Here is a 12204-nt window from a genome sequence, read left to right as displayed (position 1 = left end):
TCATAACTCAATAATTATCAATAAAGTTAAAGCATGAATGACAATGAGTCAGATCGAGAGCAATGCAGCCAAAACCTTGTTTCTTATCCCTATAATTGGTATACTAAGTTGTCAACCGGGGATAATGGATTCCATGTTTCAACTGTGGGAAGCCAGGGGTGTAGCTTGCTTCAGTTATTTAGAATTCATCGAATCCCTACAGTGTGGAAACAGGTCCTTGAGCCCAACAAGTCGACTTCGACCAACCCAGACCCATTCCCCTACTATCCTATATTTACCCTAACTAATGCCCCAACCTTTATATCCCTGAACACTATGGGTAATTTATCAATAGCCAATTCATCTAAACTGCACATCTTTGGATCCTCGTGCTGTGAGTCTGCAGTGCGATCTACTGAGCCACGAAGTTTTATTTGAGGGAGAAAGAATGACATCATTTGATCAAATAATTCATAAGTATGGACTACCTCGTAGAGACCTCTTCTGTTTGTTTTTTTTTTTCAAATCAGAGATTTGATTTTTAAAAATACACTTTTAACAGACTCTTACAGATCCGATAGAGAGAAGCAGGTGCTTAGTGCTCAGAATGCACTCTCTGTCAGTACTCTTTATCATTAGTTGGAGAGTGTCCCCTCAGACGAGACTGTGCAGCTTTGTGATGTCTGCAAGAGAGAGTTGGGGTTCAGAACACCTCGAAGACATGGGAGGACATTTGTGAAAATGCTCGAAGGGTTTTGATCTGTAATAGGACCCATTCCATGCAGTTGAAAATTGTTCATAGGGTCTATGTGACCCTAGATTGTCTCTCAAAATGCAAAGTGGGATTATCTTCAGCATGTCGTAAATGCAGAATGACTGCAGGCACTCTTACTCATTGCTTGTTGTCCTGCTGCAGGCTTCATATATATTGGAGCACTGTGTTAGGTGTGATAGAGTGGATCTTGGGGAATGAATTGGAGATGGACCCGGTTTTCCTTTTCCTGGGCCTGCCCAGGGTACTTTACAGAGTTGCACATGAGGAAAAATTATATCCTTACTTTCTGTGCTAGGAAAAATGTTTTGTCGTAAGTTCTTCATGGAGAATATTCCTTTGGACTTTCTCACCAGTGTGGTACATCAAAAAACAGAGATTTATATAAGACATGGCAGCCCTTTTTGGATTACCACGACACAGGTTTATCTGTCACATTAATAAGGGCGTGTATATAGCCATGACGATATGGTCTAATGAATCTACTATCCAGCGAGGAAGAATTATGAACATAAAAATGTGTATCAGTTAATGCTCTTGAAGAACGAGACCTGTCGTTTTGTTATGCTGAACTGTACTATTTATTCATTATTTATTGTTTATTTTTGTTTTTTTCTCTGTCTATTTAGTGCTTTTAACTTATTTTGTATGTACATGCACATGAGTGTAATTTTGATCAGTTATTTGAGTTGTGTTGTTATTGGGTTATCATAATATTAAAAATCTCTTTTTCAATAAAATTACTATTTTTTAAAATTAAAATGCTAACATTGATAGAATAGAGTCCCAAAGAACTCTCATTAGAGAGACCACTCATTCTGCTTTACCGTGAGCGTCACCACATCTCGGGTGATGGGGTGATGTTGAGAGAGCATCCCCTTCATGGTAACCTCAGTCAGTGTGAGGAACTGAACCTGCGCAGTTGGCCTCCCTCTACACCACAAACCTGCCGTCCAGCCAACTGAGGGGCGACAGAGCAACTGTTACAGACAGAAACAGTCACAGGCAAAGGACAAGAGAAACTTTCATAACAATGAAAAGGGTACAATTCAGATAACGGTCAAGATAACGGCTGAGCTTAAAAATGTACTCTGCTCGAAATTATATTTAATAACACGACGTGCTTAGAAGCTGTCTTCGATTTAATATTATTAAGTTGAGTCAAGTGAAAGAACCAGAATTATTAAGTGTGATTGGACATCTATAACCAAAAAAAAGTGTAGATTTTTGTTTGGTCAGTGTAAAGTATGCTGACCGTTGCATGAAAGTATATAGCTGATGGAATATATTGTTAGGAGAGTGCATTACATGGGAAATGCCCTCGAACAGACACTTGAAGAAAACTGGGGTAAAAGTGCCTGAGTGCCGTCTGGTCAGTGACAGGAACCCAGGAAGTTGAATGACTGAAAGTTCCTGTAATATGGAGCTGATAAAACCATCTGATCGGCCGGACCTTATTAAATGCAAGAGCAAGTTTGAACGGCTGAATGACCTCAGCGTGGTTTGAATTGTGTGTGATTTGAAAAATGTACATCTCTACTCCTTCCTCTTATGTGTTACCCACTGGGGCACTGCCATTTTCCTGAAACTGGAACATTATCTGGAATTGGCATTCTCCAGAATATTCTATAACTGTAGACGGGGTGGTGGGGGAGAGAGTAACGAAACGAGAGAGAGAGAGAGAGAGAAGGCGCTGCAGTGAGCGTGTTGGAGCATGAGCCTTGTTTTGGGGATCGGTGCTATAACAGATATACAGTCACTGTGATGGAACAGAGAGAATACGGTGACACTTACCCTGTTCGAGTGGGGAATGTCATTGATGGTTGTCCTGTATTGCTGGATATTTCTTCAGGCCGCAGATATTGCACTGAGCTTGGTGGTGAACACAGACCATGCTCGGTGGCTCTGGTGGTATGGCTCCCTCTGGGAAGGGAATTGTCCCCTCTGTACTAGCCCATCCACTCTGCCCGCCGTGCTCTGTCAACAAACCGTGGTGCAATTGCCCCTTATATGCCATGCTCGGGGTAGTCTGTGCAGGGCAGCACCAACCTGAGAAGGCTCCTTGGCCTTTGAAAGATGGCACCAGTGCCAGGGATCACGGAATATCCAGGGGCACCCAGGCGACTGTGTCTACCTCCAGTCATGATGGGTGGGAGAATCGGGTTGGTATTGAATGAGAGAGACACCATGGGGTGGAGTGGGTAGCTAATGAGGTGAGTTCGATAAGATAGCACCAGGAAACTAGCTCAGCTTCGTACAGACAATCCCTCTGTCACACTCAATGAAAATGAAATTGAGACAAATTACTGTTTTGTACAGCTCAATGTGTCGAAGACTCTGCAGTCCTCCCTCCTAGTTGCAAAGCTGCAGGACAAATGCTCATTCAAAACTCTCCATCGCCTTTGAACTCACACTTATATACCATTCACTCATAATTCTTCATTATACTGACCCGTGCTGCATGATACTATCGAAATGTCTTCATTTAAGCATTCTGAAAACAGTGAAAATATCTTTCCATGACATTTTTCGTCAGTCTCCCCCTCCCTGTTTCTATCCCAAAACACACGTATTTGCAGTCATACGGTTCTACAGACGGAAACATGCCCTTCTGCCCAGATGTTCCATGCCGAACAAAATGTCCATCCACACTCATCCAATTGCTCTGCCCTTGCTCTGTATCCTGTAATCCTTTCCAATCTGTGTATTTGTCCAAGTGCCTTTTCAATGTTGTTATTGTACCCACCTCAACCACTTCCACTGGCAGCACAGTCCATATGTGTACCATTATCTGTGTAAAAAAGTTACCCCTACGGGTTAATTTTTATTTTATTCTTCTCGAAGCATTAACGGATGTCCTCTAGTCCTCGATTCCCCAACCTTGCGAAAATGACTTGAAATATTCACCCCTATGCACGTCTCTCATAATTTGATAAGATCTACACTTCTATAAGAACCCCTTTGGTTTCCTAGGCTGTAAAGAAATAAGTTCTAACCTGTCCATAATCTCACTAAAACTTAAACCCTTTAGCTCAGGAAACATCTCTGAAATTTCTTCTACACTCTTTCTAATTCAATAATATCCTTTCTGCAGCAAGGAGAACAAAACTGAACCCAATGCTCCAACTGCAGCCTTACCAACATCCTGTACAACTCACACATAATGTACCAACTTCTATACTCAATGCCCTGATGAAGGCCAGTGTGCCAACAACCTTCTTCACTGTCCTGTGTATCTGTGACTCAAATTTCAGACAACCGTGGACCTGATCTCTAATGTTCTTTTGTTCCACTACACTCCTTAAGGCACTCTCATTCATCGGTAAACTCCTACCTGAATTTGACTTTCCAAAATGCAACACGTTACACTTATCTATATTAAACTCCACATGCTCTTTCTCAGCCCACTTCCCCTGCCGATCAAGGTACTGCTGCAATTTCTGATAATGTTTCGCACTGGAGGCCTCCTATTTTAGTGTCATCTGCAAACTTACTAACCTTGCACTCTGGTCCAAATCATTAATATAGATAACAAACAGCAATGGGCCCAGTACCGACCCCTGAGGCACTCCACTAGTCGCAGGCCTCCAGTCCGACAAGCATCCCTCCACCATAGCCATTTGCTTCCTAACGCCAAGCCTATTGTGTCACCAATTTGCCAGATTATCTTGGAGTCCATGCGATATAACCTGCTCGAGCAGCCTACCATGTGGAACCTTATCAAAGGCTTTACTGAAATCCATGGAGAGTATGTCCACCACACTGCCCTCGTCAACCTTCCTGGTCACTTCCTCAAAAAACTCGAATAAACTTCGTAAGGCATGATCTGTCATGCACATAGTCAAACTCTGTCTTTCCAAATGCATGCATATCTTATCTCTCAGACGCTTCTCAAATGGTTTACCGAAAACAGGTGTGAAGTTTACTGGTCTATATTTCCCAGGTTTTTATTTGCAGCCCTTCTTGAATAAGGGCACAACATTTGCTACTGCCCAGTCTTCCAGGACCTTGGCCCCTGACCTGTCTTCTCTCGCCACTTGCAGCGCTCTTGGATATATCTTGTCAGGACCAAGAGATTTATTTGTATTTATTTGACTTTATGCATTCTAATATGGCCAACAGCACCTCCACTGTGATATGACAACTAACCCCCCCAAAGGTCACAGATCTTCATGTCTTTCTTCATGGTAAACGCAGAGGGGAATTTGAGGACCTCACCCATCTCTTGTGGTTTTACACATGAATGCCCACTTTGGATTTTAAGGAGTCCTATTTTCTCTCTAGTCGTTCTTTTTCTTTACTATACTGAAAGCACATCTTTGGATCCACGCTCACTTTCTCAGCCAAGGCTATGTCGTACCCCCTTTTCGCCCTCCTGATTTCCTTCTTCAGTAAACTCCTGTATCTCTTGTGTCTTTCCAGAGATTCCATTGATTCCAGCTGCCTGTACCTGAGCGACGCCTCCTTTTTTGCTGGTCAGAGCCTGATTATCTCTTGTCATCCAGGGTTCTCTCTTCCTGCCTCACTTTCCCTTCACCTTCACAGGAACATATAGACCTTGACTTTTAAAGGCCTCCCACTTACCAGAGATCCTTTTGCCTGGAAACAAGCTACTCCAATCAACCTTTGCAAGTCCCAGTCTAATTCCAACAAATGCGCCTCGCCCCAATTTAGAACTTGAATCTGTGGACCAATTCTGTCCCTCCCATAACTATTTTAAAATTCAGACGATTTTAGTCACCGGTCCCAAAATGCTCCCCCACTTTAACTCCGTCACCTATCCTGCCCTATGCCCCAACAGTAGGTGAGTTTGTCCCTTCCCGAGTAAGACCCTCTATATGCTGCTTATGGAAACTTTCCTGAACACACTTAATATATTACGTTCCATCGAAGTTCTTAACCATCTGGATGTCCCAGTCTACGTTAGTGTAATTAAAGTCACCTATTATGACAATCCTATTGTTCCTGCAAGTCTCCACAGTCTCCCTGCATCTTTTTTCCTCCAATTCGCATTGATTATTTGGAGGATTATAGCGCAACCACTATAACATCACCATCCACCTCTAACTTCTTTGCACCATCCACAAAACCTCACTGGACATTATTTCAGTTATTTTATGTTTAAATACTGGAGTGGTATGCGCCTGAATCAGAACTATTCGTACTTAAACTGTTTCCATTTACATATCTCCTTTACAATGATTTTCACACCCACAGCGGCCCTTGTCAAGGCACAGTGGAGATATAGAGCTGTAAATGGATGGGAGCTGCACATTCTGTCACTGCCAGCATCGGCTGCAAGATTCCCCACACTGGGCAGTGATCTAACACAGTGTTAACGAACAATGCAAAAGCCCGAGGTTATAGATGAATGAACCAGTGGGATCTGCACAGCTCCTCAAACTGGACATTTAGCACAGGATTATAGATAAAGCATTGGTCTGGGTTGCACAGAGTTCCACTCTAAACATTGCTGGGTTGCATTCAGCAGTTCGCTAGCCGGATCTACACAGTGCTCCATCCTGAACGTACAATGGATGGGCTGGTTATGTGAGTTGGATTGTGAATGTGAGAGAACGAAACATCTGGCAATGCCTTTGTTTTGTGTTTTCATTCTTGTGATTGGACCCTTCAAATCCTGACTCATCCGATTAGACCCGACCCTCTGGATGAGTCAGGGTGACTGTTGTTACAGCCTCTGGGTCTGCAACATGACCAACAAATAGAGCAGAGGCTGCAGCGAGGACAGTCTCTGTAAAATGGAATGAGAAAATCACAATCAAATCAGCCGTGGTCCTAGTGAATGGTAGGGCAGGATTGTGTGGACCACGAATGCAACTTATTCATCTATTTCTGTTTGTAACGGGCAAACTTCCCTTCTCTCCAAGTGTCCCATACTGGTGGGGAGTGAGTCACCGCCTCCTGTTCCTGCGTAACAGGATCCTCGGACCTCACTAGCCTCCAGATATCCCTGTGCCCTAGTTTCGAGCGGTTGAATGACTGCCTCCTGTTCCTGTGTCCCAGTCTCGAGCAGTTGAGTGACTCCCTCCTGTTCCTGTGTCCCATTCTCGAGCAGTTGAGTGTCTGCCTCCTATTCCTGTGTCCCAGTCTCGAGCAGTTGAGTGACTCCCTCCTGTTCCTGTGTCCCAGTCTTGAGCAGTAAAACACCACCAAAATCTGAATGATGTATTTTTGTATTTGACTCTCAGTAATTGAGCAAACAAGCTGACTGACAGAATTCAGAACCTGAATAGCCTTCTCCTGTTCCTGTGTTATACATTCAAGAGTCAACAGAGTCTCAGTGATGTACAGCATGAAAAAAGACCCTTCGATCCAGTCTTCCATTCTGAACAAATATCCTAAATTTATCTCGTCCCCCTTGCCAGCACTTGGCCATATCCCTCTAAACACTTCCCATGTACGTACCCATTAAAGTGCCTTTTAAATGGTGTAACTGTGTCTGCCTCCACCACCTCTTTTGGGAGCTCAATCCATACACACAGCAGTCTCTCTTTGAAAGTGTTGTACCTCATTTCCCTTTATAAATATTTCTCCTCTCACTTTAAACCTTTGTCCTGTAATTTTCGACTTGCCTATGCTGGGGAATAGACGTTGACTGTTTACCTTATCTATGCCCCTCATGATTTTATAAACCTCTTTAAGATCACCCCTCAGCCTCAACACTTGAAAATACTCCCAGCCTATTCAAACTCTCCCTGTAGCTCAAACTCTCCAACGCCTGCAACATTCTTTTAAATTTCTTCTGCACCCTTTCAAGTTTGACAACATCTTTCCGACAGCATGGTGACCAGAATTAAAGGCAGTATTACAAATGTGGCCAAACCAATGTCCTGTACAGATGCAACATGTCATGCAAACGCATAGACTCAAAATACGCACCAATAAAGTGAAGATCACCGAGTGCTTCTTCACTGCACTGTCTACCTGTGACGGCACTTTCAAGGAACGGAGAACCTGCACCACCAGGTGACACAGTAGCTCAGTGGCTCGAATTGCTGCTTCAGAGCACAACGATCTGGGTTTAATTCTATCCTTGAATGACTGCCTGTGTGGAGTTTGCACATTCTCCCCGTGTCTGCGTGAGTTTCTTCTGGGTGCTACGTTTTCCTCCCACAGTACAAAGATATACAGGCAAGTGTAGATTGGCCATGGTAAATTGCCCCAAGTACCCACGGATGTGTGGACGATGTGGATTAGCCATGGAAAATATAGGCTCAGAGGGATAGGGTAGGGGTTTGTCCAGTGGGATACTGTTTAGAGAGTCGGTGTGGCCTCGATGAACCGGAAATCCTGTTTCCTCACTGTAGGGATTCTATAATTTCAATGGCGTTCTCTTTGATTGGCAAATTTCGACAGGACCCTACCTACATGTCTTGCCCTGATTTGTCTTGCCAAAGTGCAACACCTCACATTTAACTAAATTTCACTCCATCTGCGACCCCTCGGCTCACCTAATCAAGTTTCCACTTTGATCTGGGATATCATTCTTCACTATCGACTACACCACCAAATTTGGAATTATCTACAAACTTACTGACCATACTTCATATACTCAAATGCAAATGATTTGTATCAGTGACAAGAGGCAGTGGACTCACTATTGACTTTTGTGGCACACCACTGGTCACAGGTCTCCAGTTCAATGAACAAATGTCCACTGTCGCGCCCTGTCTCCAATATTCAAGAAAATATTGGATCTAAATGGCGAGCTGTCCCTGGATCCCTGGCAGTCTAACCTTGTTAACCAGTCTACCATGTAGATCATTTTGCTTTGTTTACTGAATTCCATAAAGACAACATCCACTGTCCTGCCTTCATCAATCATCTTCATCACTTCATCACAAAATTCCACCGAGTCAGTGAGACGTGATCTCCAATGTACAAAGCCCTCATCAGTCCTTGACCTTCCAAATGCATATACATCCTTTCCCGCAAAGTCCCCTCCAACAATTTAGTCACCATTGACGTCACGCTCACCAGTCTACAGTTACCTGGTTTTTCGTTCCTTTCTTAAATAATGACACTATGTTAGCAGCTCTCCAGTCTTTTGACACCTCACCTGTGGAAATCAATGATACAGATATATCAGCAAAGGCTGAGCAATCCCTTTCCGAGCTTCCCACAATATTCTGGGATCCAACTGATCAGGTCCCAGGGATTTGTTCACATTTATGTGTTTTACAATGTCCAACATCTCCTTGTAATATAGATACTTTACAAGATATCACTATGCATTTCTTCATTTTCTCACTCTTGTAACCTCCTCCACATTAAATACTGAGAAGAAATCCTTTTTTTATGTCTTTCCCATCTCTTGTGATTCAACACTTAGGTAGCCTTACTGATCTTTAAGGTGCCCTATTTTCTCCCTAGTTAATCTTTTGCCACTAAAAGATTTGTAGAGTTTCGTCAATACCTCATTAACCCTATTTCTAAAGCCAACCCGTGTTCACATTTTTTCTGGCCCGATTTCACCGGTGACTATACACTTACTGCCCTTATACCCCTCTGGGGATTCACTTGATTTCAGCTCTGTTTACCTGACATATGCCTCCTTCATTACTTTGACCAGAGCATCAATATATCTAGCCATCCAGCACTCCCTGCACCCACAGCCTTGCCCATCTCACTAATAGGAACACGTTGGCTCTGGACTCTCTGAATACAAGTTTTGATGGCCTTGCATTTTCCAACCATCCCTTTACCTGTGAATAGCATATCGCAATCAGCCTTTCAGAGGGCTCGCCTAACGCTTTCAAAGTTGGCCATATTCAAAGTTAGAACTTTAATGTTTACATCAGGTCTTTCCTATTCCATAACTAGTTTAAAACTAATACGTATGTGTAACAGACTTGAAATGTTAAATAAACATTTCCTGCCCCTCTGGAACAGGCTCGAGAGGCTGCATAGGCTCCTCCTGCCCCTGTCTAACAGCCATGATACATTAAATGACACAGAAACCCGTGGATTACGAGCAGCCGTTCAACTGTATCTGACGGAGGTCCATCCCTTCTCAGTTACCGAAACACAAATAATACAATGTCCTCCAGGTGCCCTCTCAGTGACACCTCATACAGCTGCAGCGACAAATCCTTTTATTTTGAATGATTTTGTTGGCAAAATGTGCTAATGTTCCCGTGTTCCACCTTTTCAAGTAGCAACAGGTTAATATGGACTGAATGGCCTTCTCCTTTCCTTTTGTAAGAGGCCCATAGGGACAGAATTGCTTTGGCCTGTTCCTGAGCAGCAGTCTCAGCGCTCTGTCTCAAGGTTATGAAAGGATTTGAAAACAGGGCATTAAAACCAGGAGTAGCCTCACACCGGATAATAAGTATCATACTTTGTGTTAAGGTATCTAGCAACTTGCCCACCCGACGTTTTTTTTTATGTAGCCGATCCTTTCATGAACAGAGTGGAACATATATAGACCCCTGCAGTGTTCTGTTCATATTCTCGTTTGCAAGTAAAGAAATGATTAAACAATTGAAAGATTTATGGTTCATCCCTCAGCAACCCTTATCCATTCCATCCAAAACCAGTAAATGTTCCCTTTTATAGTGATATGAAAAGTGATGTATGGAACTAGTTAACTGATCCCATTTGTTCAGTGACTGTGCTTAATGCCAGTCTTCATGGATTCTAATTATCCCAGTGGAAGATTTTCATCTGTTAACGATAAATGGGCGCCATTCAATGTGTTATCCCATAACATGAGCGGGACAATCACCAATAGCACTGACAGGGATCAGCAGATCCAGAGAGAGGGGGCGGAGAGATCAGAATCTGGGAACATTAGACTGGAATGTTCTAACAATAGACAGGAGTTTATCCGATTATGTTTGGTATCTTTCAGCACTTTATTGGTTGTCATTATCATTGCGGATCTATTACACTCTTCTCATTATTCAATATTTTTATTATCCTTTCCTGGCTATCGTTGGTGTTCCTGGTAAGTGTCACTGTCCAGATTGTTTTCTATAAACCAGTTATGACTGTATTTCTGTTCTTTCATATAGTCTACACTTCTGGCTACTATTATTGTTCCTTTGGAAACTCTGAATCCAGATATTTACTCTACAGACCACTACTAACTACATCAATGAAGGTGTTTAATTACTGTCTCCCTCTGCTCTGGCAATGTTACTCATGGGTCTCTATGTTGACCAACTCAGTTTCAGCGGAGAACCGCAATGTATTGTATCTTTGCCTTTGTTATTTAAATATTAAGAGCATGGAGGTCACTGTCTACTGTTCTGGTTACAAACTCCACTTTTTTCCAGTGTTTTCATCCCATCCCTGGCCAATATCTGCGGCTGAAGCAGACGAGTCATAACTGTGGGTGTTCCCTTTGACCATGAGCTGATTCCTGACACCATGCCCTGACCATTTATAAATACTCATTTGAAACACTCATCACTCCACAATGTATCTCACAGGCTTATTCCATCTCCTGTTTGAACCTTGAGTTATAAGATACAGTCTTAATGAAGTTATTAATCTGCTGCTGACGCTCCCGGCTTCAAACCTGCCGAAGCAAATCTGATTCGACCTCACACCAAACTCCCATCCATCTGTCATTCATGTGCATGCCGATGTACATTGCTATTGTGTCTGGCAATGCCTTTATTTTGACATTCTCAAACACTTTACCTCATCTGTCCATGAAACTTCTCTCGTTCTCTCTCTGTCGATTATCCAAAAGCCTGCCAGTTGTTCGTATTTAAAATAGTTTCCTTCACGTGTGTTCCTTCTCAAACAATGAGTTTCGCATTCAACCACGCCAATCGCGCACGCACCCGCACTCTGTCTCACTCTCTGATGAACACACACACACACACAGACAGAGCAAACCTTCCCATTGGAGATAGTAATCTGATGCGAGTATAGTTAGCATATGATCGTAAAGTTTGCAATGCTCTCCATGCTGGGGAGATAGTGCAGTTTAGTGAGCAACACACTAGCCTGCTCTGCACAGCTCTCCATGCTGTGCTGTCATCTTGTCCCAGTTTATGTTGTTTGTGATGTTCTGTCAAGCAGATTCAGAATTTGATGTTACAAACTATTTCAGCTGTTCTGACAATGCCTTTATTCAATTTTCTCATTCTTGTAATTTTACTTTCGAAGATCTTACTTCTCCAGTCAGTCCCACTGCTCTGTCTTTTTACCCCATATTTTCACAACCTCCTCCCAGTTAATTAACAGCCTGTTTTTGTCTTTAATGTGAATCTCTCCGTCCCCCTGTATGTTTACCTGGCCTTGGGTTTTGTCGCCCGAGTGTATCGAGTGCTGGCATTGTGTAGCTCAGAAACAGTGAAATGGTGTGTGTCAGTCTGTTTTTCACTTCCTGGTATGTCCCATGTGATGGTCCATGGACAGGCGTGTTTAAGAATTTATGAGACACATCCTTGTAACTTGGGCTGTACCTGTGTTTG

This window comes from Chiloscyllium plagiosum, unplaced genomic scaffold (assembly GCF_037043375.1).
Source record: "Chiloscyllium plagiosum isolate Xiang-an unplaced genomic scaffold, Cpla_swu_hap1 HiC_scaffold_50, whole genome shotgun sequence".
Taxonomy (NCBI): Eukaryota; Metazoa; Chordata; class Chondrichthyes; order Orectolobiformes; family Hemiscylliidae; genus Chiloscyllium; species Chiloscyllium plagiosum.
This window is presented reverse-complemented; position numbering follows the sequence as displayed.